At 35.7% G+C, this 25023-nt stretch overlaps 1 pseudogene; it reads left to right on the forward strand.

Moving 5' to 3' along the window:
* The first annotated feature begins 20446 nt into the window (after nucleotides 1–20446).
* LOC143570223 (adenylate isopentenyltransferase pseudogene) lies at nucleotides 20447–21630 on the forward strand (annotated as a pseudogene).
* Nucleotides 21631–25023: the final 3393 nt, after the last annotated feature.

The raw sequence follows: 25023 nt of genomic DNA on the forward strand, positions 1-25023 counted from the left end.
TACAGCCGGCCTTGTCACTATCGGCCGCAGCCTATCCACCAACCAGCATGGCTTGTGCGTAGCCCACTGTTGTTAGAACAGGAATACTATTCAGCCGGCTGTACCTTCTTGGAAACCTACCTTCGGCTATAAATACTCCAACACCTTGGAATGGTAAGGACATCATCTGATATCTCATTATCTTATCTTCTCTAGCAATCTCTTAATATACACTTATATTCAGAGCAATCTAGTCTGATTCTCACGCCGGAGGGTGGTCACAAGGAGGAACCCCCCCTTCTCAGTAACGAGCTTACGGTGTCTGTTTTGCAGGTCACCTGAAGAACAGCTTTCTTTGCTGGACCTCATCCTCGTGGGAAACATTACTTAACCCCCAGATTATCCGTAATCTGCCCGGGGTCGATTAGTGTTTCTTCAGTTACCCTTTTGTAGCAAATTGTCGCAAATATGTTTATGCAGCAAACATATATAGAAAAATGATTAGCAACGAAATGATTAGTTACATGTTTAACCGCATAAAATACCATTATTAGCAGTGTTATTATATTTACGTACTATTATCACATAAATCATGCCACCCAAGTTCAACGATTTTGATAGCAACGATCATCTCAACTTTAAAAAAGTTTGATACGACTTTAGTAATTATAAAACCTAATAATTTTATGGTATTTGTTGCATGTTTTTCTATGACAACTACTTATGCAATGATTCATACAAGTCAAAACTCAAAAGAAATATCGAAGTGGGGGTGTTCAATGAATCAGATTTCAAATATTCGAATTTTGAATCTTTGGTCCGCACCTACATCTTATAACCCACTATTATTAACTTTTTATGATAAACGACTTCTATAATTAACTTTTTATGATAAACATGTGTGTGTAAGGTTGGGTTCATAGGAAGTTTCATTATTGTAGGAATTCTAGGAAGAATGACATTTTGGTCCGCACCTACATCTTACAACCCACTATTATTTTCACCCACCTCCTACATCTCTAAACACTATATCTAAAAAAAACACCACCATCCACTGCCACTACTCCACTGCCCACCGCTAGCACATTCACAACCGGTTTCACCACCCGTCGCCACCCAACCACTGTCGCACCCACCTCTGGCTCGCCAAAAAACGCACCTCTTGCTCACCGGAAAAACACAACCAACCACCGCACACCTACTTTCTTCTTGCCTCACCAACCACTTGCACTCACCATCTTTACCCAACTCCTTATAGCTGAAAAACCGACCTGCAACGAGCTCCATTGAATACTCTTAATTTAAATGATAGGCGGAAAACTGAATATATTCTTTAATTGACTTGACCCGTTTGCCATTATGGGTATTAACCGGGACCAGGTTTTTATCAGTGACACCATTCTAATATAAAATGTAGGTTAATCTCAATATGTTTTCTATGCTTATGAAACACTAGTTGACTACTAAATAAGTAGCACAAATGTTGTTACACCACAATGTTGGTTGACTAGTAAGAGGAATCCATAACTCGTGAAGCAGGGAACTGATCCAACAAATATTAGTATAACGTGAGCAATTATGTGTTGTTTCTTGGAACTCCAACCGATGAATTCGCGAGCAAAACACACATAATAAAATGTAATGCATCTGCAATTATCTAGGCAACCCGTTGAATCAACATATCCATATGAATAAATAGTGTTAGTAGAAGATGTGTGAATACCCGAATAGTCGAAATATGAGATATAGTATAGAATCTGAAAGATATTAAAACACAACCATGGTAGTATTAATCAAAACTAAATTACATCAAAGTTTATCATCAGCAACTTGATACAAGAAGCTTAGCCTTGAAGGGCCATAAGGATGCCACTAACACTTGGTTTAATAATCATTTACTAGGCTAAAACAAAGTAGAAATCGTATATTGTACTTCTTGATGATTAGTGAATGATGAAACGTTCTCAAACGAAGATAATCAACTATTACTATTTATTGGCAAGTTTCTATGTGAGCACAGTCGTGTCGATGGGTTGGAATAGTCATGCCATCATCCATGTTCCCTTTGAGTCTTGTACAATCCAATGTGGACTTTCAAGAGCATGATAGCAGCTTTCATGAATCTTGACAGCCCAATCATGTTGATCTAGAGATGCAGCCTTCATAACCGTTGTAACATCCTAATTAAATCATTTCAGAATATTGTTCGCTATGCTATACTTCTGATGGGTTTCCTATCTAGGAACTCATGCTTTTGTTTTCATCTGACAAATTGCTCGCCTAGGAACTCGTCGGTTTTCAGTCTTTGGTACGGAAATCTTGGAGTGGCACGATCGTACCCATTGGTGTGCACGACCATGCCCGACCATGCTTGGTCGATTTCTTCGTTTTTCGTCTAACTTTCTTCACTTATTGATCCGTTACGACCCTAGGCCTTCTAAACGCACATGCGCATGCGCACACACACATACACATGTATAAAGAGGCTACTAGCAAGATGCTAGAGCCCAACATAAATATACAAGTCGATTAAAGAACAATGAAAACTTGCAAAATTAAAGTTACATCATAAGTTCCCATCTAAGATGTATAATTTTCCTTATGTTTTATACCCATAAGAACGACTTCACCTTGATTGTTTTTAAACAACAATTTTTTTAATACCTAAAATAACACCTTATCTAGCAATTGCAAGAATTTAAACTCACTATCATATTTCTAACAAAAACCATAACACTAGACCAATAGGTTATGGGTCTTCTAAAAGGATAAGTTATTGCCATAGATTTGTTGTTAAATGTTTTCTTATTTTTATTATAACCCAACTTATTCTACGAAACAATAAATTAGGGATGAGATTGGTACCGTACTTTTACCCGTACATGTACCCGAAAGTACCCGTACCTAGAATCAGTAGATATGGGTACTGATACTTGTACACGAATTTTATGGTACGGATACGGGCATCGGTACGGGTACTTAAGGTATGATTCCCGCTTTCGTACCACTTTTTTTCTTTTTCTTTAAAAAAAAAATATCTCCACTAAACTCGGTATCGATACCGGTACGGTACTAACAATAAATTATCTATAATACCAAAACCAAATCCGAAGTACAATAACCAAAACATAATACCAAAACTAAAAATGAAACAAATCAACTATAATATAAAATCCATAAATGGTTGATGTTACTAGTTATTGATTGGAAGAAAAAGAGAAAAGAAGTGGGGTTTGATTGGTTTGATTAGAAGCCTTCATAATATCCCACTAAAAACACGATTAGAGTTATGAGTTTTTGAAATCTCAATAAAAACCTATACATACTCCTAACGGTACCAAGTACCCGTAATACCCGTACCTGTACCTATACCCGAAATTACTCGTTCCTAAAATCGGTAAATCTAGATACCCATACCTGTACCGAATAGACGGGTGTGGGTACATGTATGGGTACCGATAAGGATACTAAATGGGTACAGATATTGGTATTCAGGAAAATATCTCATCCCTACCATAAAGCTATGTCAAAAATATTATAATAAGCATGTAATTAAGTAGGACTTGAGTAACTAACAAAATCTTAATTAATTTATGGTATTTGGTAGCATGTTTTCATATAAACACTTGTAACATTATTCATACACGTCAAAAGTAAGGTCAGGTCCACAAATAAAGCAATGAATGATTAGAAAGCGGTATTGAAATTGAAATGAATCTATGCAGATGTGTAGACTAGTAAACTAGTTATTGTATATTCATGTACACAACCATTACAAGTTGTTTTAAAATGAAAAGGAACACCAGCTTTCTCAATCTATATCCACTAGTTGAGTAGTTTCTCCTATTTTTCACACAAAGAAAATTAAATCTTTTAATGTCTTCTTTGATTCTACTAACGGACTCTTCTATTGTTAAAAAGGGTTTCATTTCTTGTCTGCCATACGCACCAACATGCGGTTAAAATCACCAATTATATTACTTTTCGTTTATTCTTCTCGTGTCCGCTATTTAGATGGATTTTTAATAGATCACGAATCTCGAAAGTATACATCAGGGGGATTCCGCATCAACTACTAACAAATTGTCCTCTCACAACCTCAATATAACAAGATATTAGAACGTATTCTACTGATTCTTTTTTCGCCTTCACATAACGGGTACCAATTAATATCATCAATGACTTTCCTTTTGTAAAGTACGTATGATGTTGAAATCCGTCCTATTTTGTCTTTACATCTCAATGCACTGATCTTTAATGGAACCTGTTTATACCAATCAAAATTGAAGATCGAAGGATCAGAATGGTTGTTGCTTAATAAAGCCGGCATGATTTTGTTAATTTTCCATATTCCATCTCTAGTTTCCAACTCCACCTGTCTTCATAATCGGCCAATATTCGGTGGCGATATTAAACAATCCCAAAACTGTCCAAATTACACCTGAGTAGATAGTTATTTCTAAATCAAATGGAGCAAGGAACCTTTTGCATAAAGGTTCCTCCCCTATCCAAAAGATTTGGTTTCCGTTACCCACATTTCCTTTCATCAAATCAGTAAGGGACGCGCTAAGGCTTGTTAGGGCGTCGTTGATTTTCGAGATATTATCCCAAGCACTAAAGGAGATGGCTTTAGCGAGGATCAGGTTAATACCTCTAGCATTAAAAAGAAAGATAGTGAGTTATGTTCCGTTTTGAATCTTCACCCCCCGTTTTGGCAGTAGGCTATGATTTATATCACTTAACAATTCAAGACCGAGACCCCCGCTTCTTTGTCGGCCACCACTATTCCCAACTTACCCAATGTACTTTTCTTTCGTTCACCGAACTTCCTTAAAGAAAGTCTCCATATTCTATAAAGTCGATCAATTTGAGGTTTGTCCAATGAGAAACCGTAAAAGTAATGCGTCAAGAAATATCCTAAAAAGTAAGAATTGGTCCCCTTCTAAACTTCAGTATCATAGTGACACATATTTAAACCTTAAATTGTGTACTTTTTAGCTCATAGAATCTTGAAGCCTATGTGATCAATAATATGAATAAATTCATAAAGGAACATTTCCATTTAGTCCAAAACCCCAGATCTCTTAAACTGTGTGTTGATGAAGTTTAGTTTCGAATTTATCCAATAATATTGTGTCATGCAGTGCTAATTACACAATCGCTGAAGTCACTATTGAAGCCGCCCGAGCTTGTTGTGATCCAACCGTCCAAGCGAGCGTTAGCTTCAGCGAATTATCTTATTTTTTGTTTTTTTAATATAATATAAAAATATAACCAAAAAATAATTTATATAATAATAAAAACATTAAACATCCTAATAACATAAAAAATACAAATTAATAAAAATAAACATCCTAAAAGTATAAAAAAAATACAAATTTAATAATAAAAATACAAATTTATTCCGATCTATGTCGCCTCCAGCTATTCGCCTTCTTTCTTGATATGCTCTGATTTCTACAAGAACAAGCGTTTGGTCTTCTTCGAATACCGATCGGCGCATGGGTCGAGATTACTAAAGTCCTTCGTAAGAAAGTCTAACTTCCTAAATTTGTATTTTGGAAATTTCACCCCGGTCGGCGCCTCGATACTAATCGATATTATGTGTACATCTTCGACAAATGTCGGATCGACCTTGGTAGTTGTGGTTGATCTTTTTCCCCGGTCCCTTCCGAGTGGTCGACAGAGGACTTGTGGTTGATCTTATTGCCCGGACACGTTTAGGTCGATACCAACATGAGAATATGAGCTACTGGATGAGACATATGTACCGGACGAAGTAGTTTTCGCACGCTTAGGCATTGAGTCACCATCAATGTCCGGTGTAACTAACTCGATCCATTTCGAGCACAACTTGAGTATTTGCCACAACACGTCCCCGTCACACGTTTTTACCATTCTGTAGTTGTTGAACACTTCGGTTTTCCACCCGTCGCATGTGAATATGTAGACTTGAAGATCATCGCTCTCGCTTAGTCGCATTCAACGACGGCTTCTGTTATGAAAATTTGTAAAATGTCCGACATATTTGCGAGTTTCAAACCATCTTTCCGATATCATATTGTGGGTATGGTCTTTACTTCCCGCCAACCTATAGAAAACTCTTTCACTTTGCCCAAAATATACTATGCCTTTGATAGTCCGCTACAATTAAAAAAAGATAAGTTACAAACATATTTTTAAAATTTTATCCGAAATAATTTTTTTTTAAATACTGACTTTTCGATCTTCGGATATTTCAACCGAGGCACGACACAAAGCATGTTTCTCCTCTTTTGTCCTAGGAGTTGTTTTTCTTTTTGAAACGGGTTACTCGGCTGCTCGACTCTAGCCTCCCGCCCCTCCTTGGTTCTTCTTTCTTTGGGCACGTTTACCCTTGGTGGCCGGGGTACGAACCTCTTATGTCTCCAAAACAAAAAAGTCGGGAGATGGTAGTGGAATTTGACTCAAGTTTTGTTCCATCTCAATAGCACCAAACACAGCATTGGCGTCTTGACCATACCGCATTTCCGGTCGATAACAACTACCCCATGGATCCATACTTTTATTGATGTAAATGGGAATATGGAATATATTGTTTTTGAAGTAGTGTAGAAAGAGTTAAGAGTGTTGGTAATTTGTTAAAAGTAATTGTGGGGTTTATATAGGTTAAAAATACAGTTTTTTTTTTTTTTTTGGTTTCACCCATTCCCAACGGTCATTTCCACACCTCCCCATGCCAACGTTCACTTCAGCCCAAGCGATCATGGTGGTGGTGGCTCGCTCGCGACACCCCGTTGCGGTGTGCTTGAGTAAGGTGGCTCGCGACGGCTGTAACATTCGTTACTTTTCAAATCCGAACTCGACCCATTTATTTTCTTTTGCCTCATTTATTACTCGAGCGACCGTTACTAAACGAATTCCCGCCCTCGTTTAAGGTTATATATATATATTTCGTCTAATTATTTATTAAAAATAAATAACTAACTAACTTATTATCACTTTCTGATCCACACTTATAGTGCAGGGGCTAAACTGCAAAATTGCCCCAAACCTTTTCCCTCTTTCCCTCTCTTCACGTCAGCCAGCCAGACCCCCCCCCTTTTCTTTCTTGATCCCTAATTCACGGACTAATTTGCGAAATTGATATTACCATATCACTGCTTACCATAATCTGATCCTACCGACACCCCATACTTGGTAAATTATTAACAATTGACAGCTATAACTCGTTAATAATGAACCGCGACCTAAATCAATCCTAATCACTATATAAACTCGACCATTTTACAATTAAACTCGCTCACACATTCTTCTCTACCTCGCCAGCCTTTACCCCATAATTAATTTGACTATCGTGACCATTTGGTATCTCGTTCATCACCATATTTTGGCCGGCCTTGTTTCTTCCTTGTTCTCCCGCTTCTGTTCATCATACAAGGCAATTAAACACATGTTTGGGATCGCGATTTGGTGTTGATCCTATGGTTGATTTGATCAGTTATAACCTATTTGATCAAATCGATTCTAGGGTTTAATAAATCAAAACTGGTTGTTTTTGTTTTTGTTTATAATTAATGGAAGCTTAATTTGTTTGCAAGTAGCTGGATAGTCCAGCTGGTTTTGGCACTTGATTATGGGGGCAGAGGTCGCGGGTTCGAACATCTGCCATCCCGTTTTTTTTTATTTTTGGTAAAAATTTATTAAAATCATTTTTATTAATTATATGAATAATGATAATAGCCAATCAAGACCATGTTAATAAAAACCGACTTTATGATACTCGTTTAACTCACGTTTTCGTTCGTGTATATACATTTAAGCATATATACTAGTATTAAAGGTTTGATAAAGATATTGTTATTTAATATCAATTATTTATAAAATTTATAAAAAAATACATAAATCTTTATTAGCAATAAAAATATAGAGAAATACATTAAACATTTTTTTAGCTGAAATAAGCATTTAAAACAAATCTCTTTATCCAACAATTTTATAAATATTTACTTAAGTATATTTTTAATGTAATTTTATATAATTAAATCATATCATTATATAAACTTGATAATAAATTAATGAAATAAATAGCTTTTGTAATATTTCACTTGATCATTCAATCCCGAACCTCTAGCTAGTTTTAGTTTCGTTGTTGAATTCTTATTTTATTTCTTTAATTAATATTACTTAGGAAATTCGTTTGTTGATATACCTCGTCGAGCGTGGTTATCGTTTTCTTGTCGTATTCATCCTCGTTTTGCTTATTTGATCAGGTGAGTTTACATACCCCTTTTTTCCATCTTTTATATTTTGGGGGTAGCATGTATACTATATTCAAGTTTACTTATGTTTTATTCCACATCTATTCAAAACACAATTCAATATATGTTTATGTGTGATTATTGCATGTTCTATGATAAATGCTCTATGTGCTTAATTGTTTATTTTATGTTTGGTGGTTGGTATCTCATCCTCATCTATCCTCATATAGTATGATCATACATTTACCCAAGTACATTGATTTCGTATCAATAAGAACGAGTCCACATCTATTTAGTTGTTTTCATTTACATATGAATTGTGATTTCTCTCTATATATATACAAAACTAAAACTTATGTATTCTCACCAACATTCGTGTTGACAAACTCTATTTTCATACATGTTACAGGTACAAGTAGTTGATACTATTCAAGTTGGAAGACAATAGTTTGACCTTAGGATATTATTCAACATACAAGAATATGATGTAATGTTATAATTATTAAATTATGTACGTGCTTAATGTTAATGAAATTAAATATTTATTGTCGCTTTAACTAGTGTCTTTGAGCTACTGTCCAATCAATACGTTACGCCTCGGCATGTTCCGCCTTTGGTCGGGGTGTCACAGATTGATATCAGATCCGAAGGCTAAAAGATAGGTGGTTAGATTTAACGGCCTGGTAGCATGCTTAGGGTCCCTGTACGTGATATGCCTTTACGTGTTTGCACCCTGAATTATATTGTTGATTGCAGTAGCTTATATACTATTTAATGATTTAATATTATTCTTGTACACAAAAGCACACACTTAATCTGAGGCTATGCCTCACTCTCAAAATTGTTTTCAAACTTTAAAAAAAATGGAAAATTCCTTAAGAAATCCCGCCTTTTCACTCCCCTCTCCTTGAGTAAGATTCTTGTGACGGATATGTAGTAACTGTAAGAGTGACACACCTGTTTACCGAACACTTGACACCAAGGCTTGCGAGCCTAAGGAAGTGCAATGCGCATAAATCTCAATCAACCGCGAGACCTGGTTGCCTTCCTGGAGTATTCGGTAAGGGTGTGGAACTTATTAGGCCAAAGCATATCACACCAAACGTACCCGAATCTGCTACCCTCATTGTATCAAACCTGGTCATGTGACGATCATACTCTTAAATCAATGATGAGATTTTTTCTTCCCTAATTTTTTTATTAAGAATGAATATTTTCTCATATTATTAATTTCATCAATACCCTAAGTTAAGGTTTAAAATTTTATTTTGTATTCTCATGAATTTTCACAAAACTCGAAATTTCACATAGTTATACATACAATTTTTTTTCCAAAACATCATAAATTTTTCACGTGTCGTCATTGTAGCATGTCTTCTTCCCGCCTTATCAATCGTAACCGTCGCACCGGCAACTCAGGCCGTAGCATGCCATCCCGCATCGCTAAGGGAATCGTGGAGGCCCTCCCAACAATCATCTCTCAACTCCAAAATGTGAATGCCCCTACATCATCCACAACACCGAACCCAATTGCTTACCCCCTCAAACAATTCAAGAGTGCCAACCCGCCCGAATACCACAGTATCGACGGTGCTACCGTTCTCCTCCAATGATTCAAAGAAATGGAGAGCATATTCCTCCAATGTGAATGCCCCGAGGACAAGAAAACCAATTACGCCTCGAGCAAGCTTAAGAAGAATGCCCTCAATTAGTGGAATGGTGAGAAGCGCACGCTTGGCGTTGAGGTTGCCATGGCCTTGCCATGGGATGACCACAAGAAACTTATGCTCAAGATGTTTTGCCCGAAACATGAGTTTCGGATGTTGGAAGAGGAATTTTGGAATTTGAAACAAGAAAGTGGTAATGACATCGCCTACAACGATCGTTTCCATGAACTGAGCCTTCTCATTCCCCACATGGTCACTCCACTTGAGCATGCAATCGAAAAGTACATCTCGGGTTTGCCTATGGAAATCTAAGACTCCGTTCTAAGTTGTGACCCTCAAACGCTCCATGATGCCATCACCTTAGCCGTTACCCTCACCGAAAACCACATTAAGGCCGGGACCTTGACGCGGAAAAATTCCAAGAAGCCCAATGATAAGCCTGCATCCGAGCCCACCAAAGAACCCAAGCCCGAATCTCCCAAACCCGAGCCTTCTAAGCCCGAATCCTTCAAGCACAACAACTCTCCTCATTACCGCAACAATAAAAGAAGGTCCAATTCCCAAAACTATGTATTGGCCCAATCACAAGCCCAACCCACCAAGAAACCCTACACAGGACCCCACCCATTGTGTGATACGTGTAACTTTCACCATTCGCCTAACCTAAAGTGTCGACAATGCACCCATTGCAATCGATTTGGTCACCTCTTTACCACATGTCGTGAACGCAGCCAACTTTTGATGCAACCATTGACCTCACCTCTTACCCAACCCTTACCTTATGCTCAACCGTTTACTCAAGGACCCCCAACTATTAGAGCTTGTTACAATTGTGGAGACCCTAACCATTATCGCAATGCATGCCCAAGACTCGCACACATTAACCAAATTCAATCCTACCCGACCCAAACCGCTCAATATCAAGCTTACCAAGCCCAAGTAAATCCACTTCAACCAATCCAAGCTCAACCCATCCAAGCAATTCAAGCCCAACCCATTCAACCAATTCAAGTCAACCAAACCCCAATCAACCAATCAACCTCAAGTGACCAAGCTACTCAAAGAAAAGTGTATTACATCAACGGTTCCCGAGCCTAAGCCTAACCCTTCATGAAGACATGCTACGCAAAAGACGTATCTCTTATTTAGTCCTTTTCATTTAAATATAATGTATTGACTTCATAAATTCTCCTGTTTTTATTATGAATAAGAATGGTGGTTATTTATAAGGGTATTCAATCTCTCATTTATTCATATTTTTCCGACTATTGCACTATTTGTTGTTGCACCATTTATTATCATGATTTAAGTGGTCTATGACTGGTTGTTTACCGGGACTATGTGCATGGCTATGCGCATGGTTATCTAATAGCACCTTATTTGTATAATGAACTACCTATGACCGATTCCTACAAACATGTTGGAAATTGGGACTATGAGCATGTGTTGTACATAGTTATCTAATAGGAGTCAAATGTACAAATTTTATTTCGATATTTTAATACATGGCTACCCAAACCCTCCAAACTCGCCTCATTCTCACGGTACTCTTTTCTCATCCGATTTTATAATCTTGATTTCGAGCCTCGTATGTTATTATATTTCTCTAATCATGTGATTTGTTTGATATGTGAACTTGTCTTTGTGAATACTTATTTGTTAATTTTTCTTGTCATCCTAAGTATTTCTATTTATTAAATTCAAAGTTCCCTCTATCTAATTATGTAATTTAGTTATCATTACTTTTGACGATTAACTTAGTAATTTCGTTTTATTTTGCAAAATTTTTACTAGCTATTTATGCTAATCAAATTTCACTCATTTATATTTTTTTTATTTTTTTTATTTATCAAATTAAAAAGTTTTTCATTTACCTTGTTTATCGAATCCGCACAACGGGACGAACCATGTGCATCATGCGACGATCTAAACAATTATGAGTGCACGCATAATTATCGAAATCCTCGCATGGAACTCATAGTGAATACGGTTGTGTGTCATAACTCAGAACCGAGGGTGATTAGTGTCTTTGAGCTACTGTCCAATCAATACGTTACGCCCAGGCATGTTCGCCTTTGTTCGGGGTGTCACAACGGCCACTCACGAGACCAATAAACCAACCGCAACGGGCAATCTTATTTGAGAAACAATAATTTCTAATTTTGAACCAAAACTTTATAGATATATTTCAGAAACATTAAGCTTTAGTTGTGCTTCTTGGCTCGTATCTATTAACAGGCACACCTGCTAATGCTCTCAAGTCTCAATCGCATTAATGTGTGTTTTCCTTCTTAGTATCGTTGAGTGCATTCTTTTCTGCCTCGGAAACAAATGCCCAGGAGTCTTTATCAAAAACGATGTTTCTCCACATGTAACTCCCCACCTCCCAAATAAACATATCTCCAACATCACCAATGGGAGCAAATGTGGCAAATCTATCAGAAGTAAGCCTTAAAGGCTTTCTGCCGTTTTTTTGCAAATGCCTGTAACAGTTTTATATTTTTCACGGTACCCTTTACTCTTCGAGCCGGAACAATTACAAAAATTAATAAAAATTCTTAGTCACAATATATAATTATAATAAATAAATAACTATATATATATATATAAACTATGTAAGACTTACCGTCCTCATGACAACCTCACCCAAAACCCTCCGGGAGGTGGCGGATCCTCGACACCATCTCCCCCATGACCTCGTGGCATGACGTCCACTATCACAAACAACTACAACATCAATAATAAAACTATTTCTTAAGAATTTATAAGATATGCAATACAAATATATAATATGATGAATCAAGTATTCTATTACAACACGAAATACCGACAAAGTTTGTTATAATAGATACAAAACATAAATTAAAACAAAATATTCTTCTAATCAGACTCTTCATCGGATGTGTCAGTGTCTGTCTCAGACTCCATCGTCTCAAAATCAGGATTGTCCTCGTCATAATCGTCACTAACGGCCCTGCTCGTTGGCGGTTAACTTCAATTGGTGTTTCGCCCTGAGTAACATGCGAAGATGTAATAAGTTGTTGAAGACTTAAAGCCATTCAAACAATCGTCCATAAGTTTACTTCGAACTTTGAAATGACATTAAGGATCGACGGAGGCCATGTCTTCATATAAGAGAAAGATGATCCTTACACAATAGTTTTTTTTTACCGAACCCATACATATTATAAGTATGTATGTACACACGTAAGTAGATGCATGCACGCACGCATACATACATACACACATGCATGCATGCATGCATGCATGCATACACAGGAAACGGTTGATGAGAAAACCTGTTTTACTAATAAAGTATAAACCCGTCTCAATTTTTTATCGTGATTGATCAATATTGTAATCAATATGTGTGCAATTCAGTACACACATGTAAAAACAAAATTACGTGTGTAACGATAGAATTATCATTGTATTTTTCATGTTTTTCATGTTTATGTTAATAGAATTACATATACATGTAATACAAAAATTGTCATTGTGCGATTCGCATTCGCCGTGTGCAACATGATTATCATTATTCGCATTCATAGAATATCATGTTTGTAATAGCACAATTACATAAATGTAACACAAAAAGTACATACATGTAATAACAAAATTTATGGGTAATTAAATAAGAGAATATACATAGGTGTTTTCCTTTTATCAGCCCAAACCGTTTATAAATATTCAAATGTTTTTATTATATGTGTTGCCGACACCCAAAGTAAATATGCTCCGTGATACATGGCTCGCTGACTTTGCCTGGCCGGTGTTGTCTAGGAAATTTTTGTGGAGATATTTGAAGTTTGAAGTTCATGCTTTAGAAAACAAGTGTAAAGTAATTAAATGTATATCACGTGATATGAATAATATTTTTGGTCAAGAGAGAAAGAAAATTGTGAGTTTTATAGTTATCCCTAACACTTTCAAACTTTTGTTTTCTAAAACATGAACTTCAAACTTGTCCAAATGTCTTCTCAAATATTTCCTAGACAACACCATGAAGTTTTGAAGTAGATTTTGAGTTATTGTAGGTGCATAATCAAACCAGTCATGTTTTTTGTCAGATAATTGAAAATGTGAGATGGTATCTCCAGCTCGACCTGTATCTCCTATCACTGCACGATAAGATATGAGATAGTATTTCAAACTCGACCCGTATCTCCTAGACTCCTACCATCACACGATAAGATAAACCTATGACGGTTTCCCTTCATTGCATAATGGAATTTATGATGTTGTACATTAAATAATAAGGACCCAAAAAAAACAAATTAGTCACATATTAAAACTATTACATAGGTGTGAAGTAATTACATGTATATCACAAGATATGAATAATATTTTGGTCAAAAGAACTAAAGAAATTTTGAGTTTCATAGCTATCCCCTAACATGCAATTTCAAATTAAGCATGCTTTGTTTTAACAAATGAAATAACTAATAATTTAAAAATAAAACACATTCGACAATGAAGAATTGTTAAGCAAGCAAAATGAAGTATTGCGTTGGACCATGTGATTATGTGGGGACAGTGGGAAGCAATAAGCACCCATGCTCACTGCGACACAGTGATCGAGCCGGTGAAACATGTTAGCCAATTGCGAACTAGGTTGGTATGACGCAACCCACACTCACCCTTGGTGCATGGCACCACAATCGATTCATATGTGTTTTTTTTTCACTTGTTTATTAATATATATACTAACTAAAATAATAAAACATGAATACTAAATCCTTATGATTTTTTTTTCTTAATTTCATGTTCTAAGAATTCAGATATTCAATTATACAAATTTACACTACTAGAAAGTGGGATCTTCATCTACCAACGGATGCTTCTGTCGCAATTTCATTGATGAAAGTCATTGCTGACAGGATTCTGATTGTGAAGTGTTGTCAAGATGATGGTAGTGGGTGATGCTCTTTTTAATGGATTACCGACCGTAACATCCCCAAAATTTCTATCCAAGTTTGACAACTTTGAAGGATTAAAATTATTTTTAAAAACAAGTAATTGAAAATTTTAAATAAGAAAATAAAAATATTCCAAAAGAAGTCCATCTCATATTAAGAAAAAATGGGAAGAAGAATCCATTACACATGGAAATATGGAAGAAAGTGGAAGCATTTCACATGGGTATAAATAAGAAAGATAAAACTCATCTCACATGGAAAGAAATAGAAGCTCTTTATAGGAATAAAATTTTTCATAGTAATATTCATTTATTCTTAGCATGCACCCAGTGGTCCTAACGGGGGGTGCGAAGCACCCGACGCGCACGGACGAGGACGATGGGCGATGAACGCAATGTGACGCTTTGATGGCGCACTTTGCACTTCGCACACTCGCATCGCCTTATTATTTTTGGAAAGTAAAAACAACACCAAGACGTGACAAGCTACCAAAGACAATGGACCAAGAATGAAAAATTGTATCCAGGAACCCATCACGATACGCAATGGTCCGTTATGACTCATCGACACGTGTCGCTTCCTGGTGACACGTGGAAGACGCTAGGGCTGAGTCATCATGCCACGTGTGTTCTCCTATCATCGCGATATGCGACGGCATGTGGAAAAGGTTGGGACCCAATTTCAGCTATAAATAGAGGGGTCACGACACTTTCCCCCTTCACACCAAAAATCTCTCTCTCACTCTCTCTCACAAACACAACCTCGTTTTACGTGCCAACCTTGTACTACGTGCCAATCTCCGAAGTTCCGACGATTTAAGTTCTCGTACGCGATATAAAGTAGAAGTGTTGCTCGTACAAGCTTAGGTATATTAACTCCGAATACCCGTGTAAGGTAGGGTTTATGCCTAAGTTATTATTTTATTATATTTCATGGCTTAGACCCTAGTCAGAGGTATAGCCTAGACCTTGATCAAAATATTTAAATACCAAGGTTAAGTTAAAATAGTGTTTCTTTAAAATTAAGAAATATAGAATTTTATATACATGATGATATAGTTAAAATACTATTTTTTTCATCATTAAGAAAGATAAGTTTTTACCTACAAAGGATATAATCAAAATAGTGTTTCTTTATGATTAATAAACAAATGATTTCAATATAAAGGTTATAGACAAATGAAAGTTTCTTCTTGAAGAATAAACATATATTATAGATGTTTCTTCATGAAGAAGAAACTCATGACATGATTGGCAAATAAAGAGAAAGGTTTCGTAACAAAATATTTTTATTCAAACAAATGATCAATCAAGGTTTAAACCTATCAAAACCAGATTAAAGGTCTGTAGCCGAATTAAAAGATGATTCGGGTATTTATATAAACATATTTTATTATAGGTTAATCATCATTCATTCATAAAGGTTTTCAAACGAGATCATTACATCATTCAGAACAGACAATCACTAGTGAATACGTTAAATATTTTACAATCAGTCATTAAGATAAACAGGTTGTTTATCTTAACAAAGTCAGTCAAATAAAGATTTAAGGAATTACGTGATTTCTATTAAAATAAAAAATAGATAATAAAAACAACTCAGACCGAGTACACATGTGTCTGGATCCACACATAATTTGTCTAGTCTATCAATCAAGTCTACCTGACCGCAGACTAGAGATCATAATAAAAGTTCTCTAATGGGCGTCTATTCCCGGAGAACCAAAATTGTGTGTGTTTGGCAGTGGTACAAATCCCAGAAATAAGATACGTTTCTGTTAAGATTGTTCAAGAAAACTATCTTGTTAGTCAAAGAAAAATTTATAAAATGTTTTTAGAGACAACGATTCATCAGCATATCGCTGATGTATTTTCCCCCACATTTCAGGAAAACATGTTAGTACAGATAGCAAGGAATTAGAGTCATTCAAGAAGTTAGACACTGACAAGGTAGAGATGGCTCAGTTTTAAATTATTAAAATATTATACACAATATTTAAACATGATTTATAAAATCAAACAAGGTTTATAAATCAAACACTCGGATATTTATTATCCGAGAAGTCTTTCAAATAAATTAGTATTTTATTATAAATAAAGGTTTCAAAATATATTAATATTTTATTATAAAATGAAAACTTCCGCTAAATAACCCGCAAACTCAGATATAATACAAAAAAGTACCAGTTATTGGTCATACGCCTAGACCCTAAATCGGGGTGTGACCGACAGATATTTCCAATAATGATCCGTCGACACCATTATTCAAATCAATGAATCGACGTCTCTTCTCGGCCAAAGTTTAACTATTTAATCATATATTTATCCAATATTCACACGTTTTATGCATTACGGTGTTTTTTAAATCTATGCAATGCAAATAAATATATAAGTTATAAACGTGTTTTAGGAACATAAATTTGTTGAAGTTAAAAGTGTTCCAAACATATGGTCCTAACCATTAATATCATAAGTTGTTTGAACATGTGAAACCAACCTAGTAACAATCTATTTTGATCGACTTAAAGAAAGAGCCACCATAGGTAGGGTTATCAGCAAGGTAAGTTTCGCCTAACTTCATTTAAGCGAAAGAATGTTTTGAACAAAAGAAGATACGCAGAATTATGTGTTCATAAATTTATAGATAAGCGAAAACGAAGGTGAGGTCTAGGCGAAAGTCTCAAATTTTCAACAAGGATGCCCAAATGAAAGCAGGGTTTGGGAGAAAGTACGATAGTAAAAGAAAGGCAGTATTCAGTGGCGGAGCCAGAAAATATGGCTTCGGGATTTTTCGGCGTCTTTTGGGCCATGATGGGTCAGGTTAGTCATTCGGTTAAATAAATAAAATGCAATATCACTATCATAATAAAAAGACATTGTGAAAATTCAATAAAATATAACTTCATATTAAATAAAAAGGAAAGAATTGGCCAATTGTTGTTGTCTGTTGAAGCCCTTCAGGTGAGGTTTGAGGCCGTGTGGCGATGGTTGAAACCTTGAGGCAAACTAGCGAAGGGCCAAAGGCCATGAGATGAGGCAAAGGTCGTTCTCATCAAGTTAATAAATATATAAAAATATCAGTCGGTTTGTTTCTTTTGTTCGTTTTTTCTTTTTAGGTATTATGTTTAAGAATGTTAATTGGGATGGGCTTATTCACATTATATAGAAACATAGATATTACATCAACATAGCAGGTAGGCGGGAAACAAGCTGCGCCGCCACCCCTTTCTGAATTGCAAACCCTAACCTGCTAAAGACATACCCCTGCCCCTTTGGAGTCGACACATTGCTATGCACAACCCGTTGGACCTTGGTTAGGAACCGGATAGCTTCCGATGCCAAGGAGCCAAAGGTATCAAAAGCCAGAGGGACAAAAACATGTTGGTTTTCTTCGCAGGCTTTAGCATGTTTCTCCACCTTTTTCGTTTTAGCCCTTTTTATTGCTTGCCCAGCTACAAACCCATTATCCCTCAAACCAGCTAAAGAAGATACCTCTGTGAGGTCAACACAAGCGTGTTTCCCCCCGGCCCAACCAAAGACGAGCAAATCTGCCGGTCGTAGAGTGGATCTCCCTTTCGTGGGGACTGTAAGGAAGTTAACGGGGGCTTCCTTTTTAGCTGATATCCCAGCTCGCCTTAAGATGTCCCAAAGAACGTCCCGCACCCAATCATGTCGGTATTTGAACCCAGGCATCTCCTTGCAATGAACCGCATGCTCTCCGAATTTATCCAGGCAAGCCTTACGGCAGATCGGACATGTTTCGTCTTACGGCAGATCGGACATGGGCTTATTGACCCAAATTTGGGGCTTTATTTTTATAATCTTAATGCAGGTTATTATTGACCTGCCTATAATATTTGTTAGTAATTTTTATAGTCTTTCTTAAAGCTTTTATATTTTCATATCTACTAGATGAGTGTCCGCGCAATGCAGCGGAGTGCAAGCACAAACACAATCGAATGTGTAACGTGTTGTGTTACACTCGTTACGTGGTGCCATACACGCGTTTATCGGTCGTGGTACGTGTAAATAATGTCATCCGCGTAACTAATGCATGAATGTACGTAACCAGTGCTGAAAATCAGGAATCAAAATTGAAATAAAGAACAATTTCAATTAAATCAATCTTAAACCAACCTATTTTAAGCTGAATCTTGTTCTGGCATGACATCATTCAAACCCGAACCAGTTATGACTTGACCGCTTTCAACCTTAAACTCGTACCGACCCGAATTAAACCAAAAATATTTTTTGTATCGACTCGTTCTGACCCTAATCTGGTCTGACACATGACCCGAGCTCACCTGACCAAATTTATTGTTGGTCATAACTGGTAATCACGTAATATGTTAACATTTTAAAATAAAAATGTACAATAATACCATACTCAAATTAAAGAGAACAAATTGCTCGTTTTTATGGTATATTTTTTTTTATAAAAAACATTAATTTGTGAAAAAAGTTACGCCCGTTAAAAAATCGTGGGGGTAGTTGGTTTAAAAGAAGGGGTAAATGTGTAACTATATAATAAGTTTACAAAAATTGATTAAAGTTAAAGTACTATTATTATAAACATCTTTTAAAACTAAATTTTTTTAACCGTATTTTATGTTTGCAAAGACTATATTACATTTACTAATGCATATCACTCATAATTTTTTTATAGTATAGATACAAATAATATTGTTATAGAAGATTGTCACATAAATGAAAATTGGGTTAGTTAAAAAATAAAAGAAAAAGATTATGTATCTTTAGTGAAGTATTACATAATTTCTTTTCAAACTTATTTAAAAATATAACTTTTAGAAGACAGTTGAAGTTCTCAAAAGTAGAACAATATAAATTTCTTTGGTCAACTATATGAATCTAGAATGCTAATTTCGCTTTAGCATTTAGTTTTACGACATACTATCGCATTTACATAATACAATACTAATGCACATATATACTATATCGATTTTTTTTATAATATAACACTATTGCAAATATACAATACAAACAATTGTAATATGTTATTCAACACTATTTCAAATATCAATATACACACATATGCATTATAAAAAAATCGATGTATTGCATATATGCATTAAAACGAGATTTTTATTTAATTTTATTTTTAAAATTTTTTATTTTTATATTTTTTTGTGGTGAAGAATAACAAGATATAAGAATGATGAAAGAAAAAAAAATTAAAAATATTTATTTAGTTAAATTTAAAATACTTCATTATTAGTTTTCTAGTTCTCATTCTAAGAAGAAGTTCTCTCTTGATTATTTCAATATATATACACATATGACGTCACCCGGGTTAATGTCTAGTCCGATCTCCGAGCCGGTCCAACCTATGATCTAGTAAAACCTTCATGTCAACATTAATAGAAAGTACTTCTCTCATAAGTTCACATATAATATGAAAACATATTGTGTAAAACCCAAAGTGATCAATGCCTCTAGTTCTCTATAAAAGGAAGGCCAAGACATTGCAAACCCACATTTTTCATCCTCCTTTCTAAATCCTCTCATAATCATCCTTCTTCAACCACCCACACATCTCTGCTACATTCAAAATAAAACATCAAACCAAAAACATTGACACATTCATACATTCAACAATAATATTCTTCACTAGATTCAAACAACAATCCTAAATCCTCACGGATAATACTCTAACTCATGTGTTTTGTATGTTCTTTTTTCGCCCGAATGGTATGCCGGTTTGAGTACTCAACTGTGTCATCTCATCTTCATCAATATCATCAACAAAGAGTTCCATATGAGACTAACATATTCACCTTCAACTTCCCATCATCACCACTACAACTTATCATCTTCATTTCCTAGCTTCTTTCAACTCACAACTCCTTCTTCATCATGTGCAAATAATAATATTATTATTCACAAGAAACCCATATGGATAACTGCAGCAGCAACTCAGAAACCCAAGATTGCAGTGATCATGGGCCCCACAGGGGCCGGAAAATCAAGGCTTTCAACTGACCTTGTAACTAGGGTTTTAGACAACTCTGAGATTATTAATTGTGATAAAATGCAAGTGTACAAAGGGCTTGATATTACCACTAATAAAATCACAATGCAAGAACGGATCGGGGTCCCGCACCACCTTCTTGGGGAGATTGACCCGGCGGGACCCGCGTTTACGCCTTTGGATTTTCGGGAAGTTGTGCCCGAAATAATATCTGACATTGGGTCACGTGGCGGATTGCCAGTTGTTGTGGGTGGGTCTAATTCGTTAATTTACTCACTTGTTACAGAACGGTACGATCCTAGATGTGATGTGTTTAATGGGCCCCACCCGTACCCTATTAGTCCCGAGCTTCGGTATGATTGTTGTTTTATTTGGGTTGACGTGTGTGAACCGGTTTTAAATCAGTATTTATCAAAGCGGGTGGACGAGATGTTGGATTCGGGTATGTTTGAGGAGTTAGTGGAGTTTTTTCGGGGTGGGGAACATAAGCGAGTTAACCCGGACGGGATAAGTCAGGCTATCGGGATTCCGGAATTCGAGAAGTACTTTAACGAATTCCCGGGTTTTCGTCGAATGGATGGTACGGATTCCGAGGTGGAAGTGGAGGCGTTTAATGAGGCTGTAAAAAGGATTAAGGTCAACACATGTCAGTTGGCTAAGAAACAAGTGACTAAAATCCTACGGCTGAGGGACGCCGGGTGGGATTTAAAGAGAGTAAACGCCTCAGAGGCGTTTAGAGCCCGTATAGCTGGTTCAAGTGGGGAAATGGTGGCGGAAATATGGGAAAAACAGGTGGTGCAACCAAGTATAAATATCATGAAGTAGTTCATGTTCTAGATTTTCTTTTCTGGTGTTTTTTTTTTTTTTTGCTTTATTTTTTGTGTTTTATTACTTACTTTAAAGGTGTGAGTTCTTATGTATGAGTGTAAGAGTGTTCGAATATAGGTTAAGTAGGTTAGTACCTGGGCTCTACCAATTTTGAAGCAATAGGAAGGTTTTTAGTTTTTGGGGTTAGATTTGTTATTGGAATCAAAGTAAACAAATGTCAAATAATAATGTAAAGGGATTTTTTTTCTTTTTTGGGGGTGTGAAAGGGCATATTTGGACGCATTCTTTAGTGATTATTTCACTACTTGACACAATTTCAAACTAACAATATATTTTAGAACAGTTTACAAGTGCACTCAAAGTAACTTTGTTTGTACAACGATCAACCAAAGGATCAGATAAATCGCAGCTTGTGCCGGACAAATGTCATTCAATATGTTTTCATGGAAAACTGGTAAAAGGAACATTCGAATTCAACTTTTTCAAGAAAACTTACCACTTCACAACTCTTGAAGTTTCAAATAATTGCTTAGAATTAAAATGAAAGTTAAGACTTCAAATAATTGCATTGAATTAAAATGAAAGTTTAGACTTGAGTTTGAGAAAAATAAAATTGCATGTTACAATTTTAGTTAATAAATGGATGAATATAAAATTTTTAAAAATTATTTGAAGTGTCGATAATTATTTATTTAGGATATTATGTAAGTTACTAATGGTATATATGAAAGTTATGATGTTCCCTTTATATTTGAGTAGCATCACAAATGTTTAAAACTTTACACACTTATTAACAAATTAAGTAGTAGATAAAATAAAATAAAATTTTTACACAATTACTAAAAACATTTAAAAAAAAAACTTTACACACAAAATATTAAAAAGTTTCACATTTAGATAAAAGAAAATAAAATTGATCAGGTTTATATGTTATATATGAATACAATATTTTACATGAACAAGCTTTTACATGAACAAGCTGTTTTACATTTTTTAGTTACATAAATAAGAATTCATATATATTTTTTGAACGGTAAATAAGAATTTATATAATCAAACTAAACATTTTCATGATTTAAGGTTTAAATGTTTTATTTTGTCGGGTGGTGTAGACAGGTAGTATGTGACAAGGTAGCTAGCTATGGGAATAGTGGTCCAACGTCCTAAATGCCTAATGCTATGTTGGTCATTACCCATTATTATGACCTACCCTTGTTTACCTCAAAACTTGATCCGTGAGTTTAGGGAATGACACCATGTCTTTTTCTCTCCTATACCCAATGCCCATTCTTCAATTATTTTTTAACACTATTTAAATTATTGACGAACCAATAACTCATCTAATTATCTTCGTTCTTTGAATATGATTCGGAGACCACTTTCAGGAGGTAACCAATCGCACGTGAGAAAACATTCTTACATAACCTAGGATTCCAATTATTTGTCATAAATATGACTAAAACCCAAAAACTCTCCCCCTTTAAATCAGTTTTCAATACCTCGCCTTAATCAATTGAGTTAGGAATAATTGATCATCTACAATTATTAATCAATAGTATATATATATATATATATATTATTTTTTTGTAATAAACTATCAATAATCTAAACTTATGTTTTTTTAGCAAACTTAATAAGAATATAAAGTTAATTAATCTTTTCTTAATTGCCAAAGTTAATGAAAGTGTATTCGTCAAATCACATATCAAATTAACTTATGTGATTATTTTTACTTTTAATCAAGTTTGTGGTGTATTTACGTTAATTTTATATAATAAATGAGACTATATGCATTCTGAACTAGGTCATTGAGGATTGGAATTACAAGTGCAATGTAGTTCTCAAGCTTCACTTGCGGTTGGTCAAGAGCTCCAAGCTCGGGTCCAGAGGTGGAGGAGTTGCGTCAACTTCTACGTCTATGCCAAGGAGTGGGGTTGGTTGGTGGTAATGACAAGGCGGGGTGGGAGTTAGGGGACGCAGAATCTTCTCGGTGTCAAGTTTTAAAGATAGAATTAAATAGGTTAAGCTCGGTTCGCTAAGGTATTCGGTTAAATGGAATAATTTGGTTTCAGGCAAAGTAAGTATTCTAGCGTGGCGAGCGGATCTTCATAGGGTCTCGGTGTTGTCTTCTTTGGATAGACGTAACGTGATTGTGGGGCCTTTGAACTTTCCAATTTGTGGTAAGGTGACAGGGACAATCAGGCACGTGTTTGTCTTGTGTTATTTGGCCCAAGCGGTTTGGCAAGCAATCCCGACATGGTGCAAAGTCCCCCATATTTTTTGCGTCTAAAATTCAAGATATTCTCGACTTATACAAGTATACGAATTTCCAAGACAGAAGGCCAAGGCTTTCCATGTTGTTTGCCTTATCTCGCTATGGTGCTTATGAAATGTATGAAACGACATTGTGTTCAATGGTTTAATGGTCACGGTGGAAGATGTGGTCGGGGGGGGGGGGGTATAAAAGCACTTACTTTTCTTTGGGTGAAAAATAGGTCGGGTATGTTGATATTGCCGTGGGAGGATTCGTGTAGATTTAATGTATAGGTAGATGCTTGTTGTGGTGTTGGTGGGTGTGTTGGGTCGCGGTCTAGTATCTTGTTAGGCTCGGTTTGGTTGTATATTTTATTCTTTTATTTAATTAATTTTGTTGGTCGTAAAAAAAAAGAGCATTCTCAATGTATCACCTAATTATTATAAGAGAGTTTGGCAAATTATTATGATAGGGTTATGAGTGCATTCACATTCCATCCATCATTTTTATTCTCTAATTTAACTAAAAATCATACTTTTCAAAAATTTAATACTTATTTTATAAAAATCTTTCACAACACATCCACCATTTTTATCTTTATCTTACTCGCAAACAATTATTTTATTAAATTTTCCGTTTTAATGCACTCACAATAACTAAAAGTGTAATATCCCGTTTTCTCGTTTCGGTTAATAAAATGAAAACATGAGTTATTATTAGTCGGGCTAGTGTTGGGATTGATATGGGTTATGGACTTGGATTAAGAAGGAAAGAAGGAAAGACCTTCGGCTTAAGCCCATGATCCATAATATATAAACCTTAATTACTAAATAATTCATTCATTTACACATATTCCATACACCACCCAAAACACACACTTAAGCTTTCTCTGTAGTTTCTCTCTTTTCTCTAGCCGAACCAAGAAGGAAAACCGATACCGCTCCAAGGTAATGATAATATGATATTGTATGAACTCAAACCCGCTAGATCTAGTCGCGAAATGACGAGCCGACACCCTTAAACCATTAAAGTCTTGAGATCCGGGTGGAATCGGGTATAACCCGAACCAAATATGAGCTTAGGGGTCACCCTAGCTCAGATCTGGATCGAACTGGACGAAAAACGATGAAAACGGTGGTGAAATAAGC

The sequence above is a fragment of the Bidens hawaiensis genome, unplaced genomic scaffold (genome assembly GCF_021521415.1).
Source record: "Bidens hawaiensis isolate Kalapana, Puna unplaced genomic scaffold, B.hawaiensis_p1.1 tig00024849_1, whole genome shotgun sequence".
Taxonomy (NCBI): domain Eukaryota; kingdom Viridiplantae; phylum Streptophyta; class Magnoliopsida; order Asterales; family Asteraceae; genus Bidens; species Bidens hawaiensis.